Consider the following 4,051-nt stretch of genomic DNA (forward strand, 5'->3'; position numbering starts at 1 on the left):
ATCGTATCATCCCCACTATCTTTTGCCTTTACTTATTCTACTGCGATTGTTTGCTTTAGATGAATAAAAGTTTAGTTCGATCCTTTCTTTTCGAGAGCTTGCTTAGTGATATCCTTGTAATCGTGTGCGAGATATATAATAAAGTTTAGTTTGATTTTTTGCTTTCTTTACTTTCATGTTCCAATAAAAAGAAAGGAAATAAATGAAAAAGATCATATGCTAATCTTATGGTAGGTGATGGCACCACATAAGGAAAAGTATAAGTAGAAATTTTTATTAGAGATTGACAAACATAGCATTAGTCAATGATGCAACTCATGAAAGAATTAATAGGGGGAAGAGAATATTCACGTATAAATACACTATCCTAGAAATCTTTTCTGATTGTGAGCCCCCACCAAAATATTATATGCCAAAATTGTTGATGTTGGACAAGCAAGACAACTTAATGGTTTATGTTTGTTCATATTCACATAGAAGTTATATTGTCATAGATCCTTCAACATGTGGTGCTTGCCCCCCATCTTTGCTAGCCAAAAATTCCGCACTAAGTAGAGATACTACTTGTGCATCCAAAAAACCCTTAAACCCAAATCTTATTTTCAAGAGTCCACCATACCTACCTAGGGATTGAGAAAGATCCCTCAAGTAAGTTTTCATCGATGCAATAAGGCAATAAAAATTGCTTCTAAAAGTGTGAGATCATTTAGTGTAAGGGAAAATTGAGCGTTGTACGAACTTGTGATGGTGAAGAATAAAAGCGACGGACTACATAATAAAGGTCGCCATCACAAGGGGCAATACAACGTGAAGTTCTTTTGCACTAAGGGGTTGAGCATACAAACAAATAAGCGCATGGCAACCTCTGCTTCCCTCTGCGAAGGGCCTATCTTTTACTTTTATGTATTTACTTTTATGCAAGAGTCAAAGTTTTTCTCTCTATTTCTTTTTATTTTTCTCCTTTGGCAAGCATCATGTGGTGAGGAAAGATCTAGGCACATATGTCCAGTTGAATATGGGTAGCATGAGTTATTATTGTTGACATCACCCTTGAGGTGAATACGTTGGGAGGCGAAACTATTGAGGGAGTCCTGGATTAGGGGGTATCCGGACAGCCGGACTATATACTTTGGCCGGACTGTTGGACTATGAAGATATAAGATTGAAGACTTCGTCCCGTGTCCGGATGGGACTCTCCTTTGCGTGGAAGGCAAGCTTGGCAATTCGGATATGTAGATCTCCTTCTCTGTAACCGACTATGTGTAACCCTAGCCCCCTCCGGTGTCTATATAAACCGGAGGGGTTAGTCCGTAGGACCAACATCATCAACAACAATCATACCATAGGCTAGCTTTTAGGGTTTAGCCTCAACGATCTCGTGGTAGATCAACTCTTCTAATACTCATATCATCAAGATCAATCAAGCAGGAAGTAGGGTATTACCTCCATCGAGAGGGCCCGAACCTGGGTAAACATCGTGTCCCCCGCCTCCTGTTACCATTAGCCTTAGACGCACAGTTCGGGACCCCCTACCCGAGATCCGCCGGTTTTGACACCGACATTGGTGCTTTCATTGAGAGTTCCATTGTGTCGTCACGGTAAGGTTTGATGGCTTGCCTTGTTATCAAGGACAACATCACCTCCGGGGGAGCTCTGGCTTTAGGCCAAACCCTCCGACAGGCGGCTTCGTCATGACCGCCCGTTCGGCCGCAGCGCCGACGATGACTTCTCGGGTCATCGAAAACAACCTCCACGTCAGCCCGGAATACGCCGAACAGATGGATCCAATGGAGCTTTCGTCCTTGAACGAGCTCTTGGATCGCATCGCCGCCCTGGGAGTCGCTACAGACTATGATTGGATCGGGCTTAAACCCGACCAAAGAGAGATTAATTCTCCGCCGGTCACCCATCAGATAGCGGTGGTGGAGGAGCAATGCACCAATTCTTCCTCTATTTTGAGGACGAACTATGTCCGGATTCCCGAGCTCTCAGAGCCGGATACCTGTTTGCGGAAGGACATGGCCCAAGTTCTGAACTTAGAATCGGCAGCGGGCCAGAAAAATTGGGCGATATCCCAGATCCCGAACTATCAAATTCGGAAGCTCTTCTGAGCCTTAGACCGGGTCAGGGTTTGGACTTAGATCTACCCACCCACCCAGATGCAAGCGATCTTTCCCACATTAGACAATAGCCCCAAGAGACAGTGCATCACTTTTGGGCCAGATTCCTCCTTGTAATGAACAAGGTCAAGGACTGTCGTGAGGAAGACGCAATTTCGTTATTTTGCAATAATTGCACGGACAAGGGAATCCTCAACGCCATACGTTGCCGTGACATAGTACACTTCGCAGACTTGGCGGCCATAGTACAGAAGTACTGTGCGATGGAAAGCGCCTGGAAAACCCAAGAAAAATTCTGGGATCCACCGGCCCTCAATAAACCCTTCGTCCGAACTAAAAGGGCGCACGCTCACAAGTCGCCCGATCCAATCACAAAAAACCAAAGCCCAATACAGGGCGTGGAACCGTGTTGGAGGGATGGCTCAATGGGCCATGCAAAATCACACCACGCCGGATACCATGCCAATACATAGCCTCAGAGCATGTTGGACACTTCGGCAAGCGGCCAAGAGCGGCGAGGATCTCCTCATCAACGATACCGCAGAGCACCATCCCGTAGAAAGCAACAATGCAGTATTGACAGTCTTCGAGACTTTCACCTCAAATAACGGGCCCAAGCGAGCACTCCGCAGCCTCGCCGAAGTCTGCCGCGTGGCATCAACAAATCCCTAGAACGACACGGCTATAACCTTTAATGCCAGTGACGAACCACCATTCCAGACAGTCCGAGCTCCAGCCGCTTTGGTCCTCAGTCCGATTGTGGACGGCTTCCGGCTTACTAAAGTGCTCATGGACGGTGGCAGCGGATTAAACCTCATTTACGAGGAAACTCTCAACAAGATGGAAATAGACAAAGGCCGCATTGAGCAAAGCAGCACTACCTTCCGAGGAATTATCCCTAGTCGGGAGGCACGATGTGCGGGGAAAATCACCCTTGATGTGGTATTCAGCACGCCGGAAAATTACAGGTCCGAAGAGATAACATTCCAAGTGGCCCCGTTCAATAGTGGATACCACGCCCTTCTAGGGCTGGACGCATTCGCGAGCTTCCAAGCCATACCCCATTATGGGTACATGAAGCTCAAGATGCCTGGGCCCAATGGAATCATCACTCTAGCTAGTGATCCGGACATAGCACTCCGCGCCGAGAATAAAACAGCCGCACTGGCCCTTGAGGCACTATCCGAAGCCCTCGCAGCCGAAGAACTAACAGCGCTGCGCTCCACAATGGACAGGGACGACGTGATACTCGACAAGCGATCCAAATCCACCTCTTTCAAGCCGGCGGACGAAATTGTCAAATTCCAAGTCCACCCAACGGACTCTACAAAAACAGCAACCATTGGGGCACAACTGGACCCCACAATCGACGCCGCACTACGGGCGTTCTTACGCGAGAATTGGGACATCTTTGCCTGGCACCCCTCAGATATGCCAGGGATCCCACGCAGGCTGGCCGAGCATAGCCTTAATATACAAAAGGGATACAAGCCGGTCAAGTAGATGCTGCGGCGCTTTTCAGAACCTAAACGACAAGCCATGGGAGAGGAGCTAGCCAAGTTACTCGAAGCCGGATTCATTAGAGAAATAAAACACCCGGACTGGCTAGCAAACCTGGTGATGGTACCAAAGAAGGACAAATCCTGGCGCCTATGCGTCGACTTCAAAGACCTCAATAAGGCTTGCCCAAAGGATCCCTTCCCTCTCCCTCGCATCGACCAAATAATCGATGCCACCGCAGGACACGACTCATTGTGCTTCCTCGACGCATACTCCGGATACCATCAAATCAAGATGGCGGAGTCCGATCAAGCCGCAACGGCATTCATAACTCCATACGGCCCCTTCTGTTTTAACACCATGCCTTTTGGGTTCAAAAATGCCGGTGCAACCTATCAACGCATGATTCAGACATGCCTGGAAACACAAAT

This window comes from Aegilops tauschii, chromosome 6, assembly GCF_002575655.3.
Source record: "Aegilops tauschii subsp. strangulata cultivar AL8/78 chromosome 6, Aet v6.0, whole genome shotgun sequence".
NCBI classification, from domain to species: Eukaryota; Viridiplantae; Streptophyta; class Magnoliopsida; order Poales; family Poaceae; genus Aegilops; species Aegilops tauschii.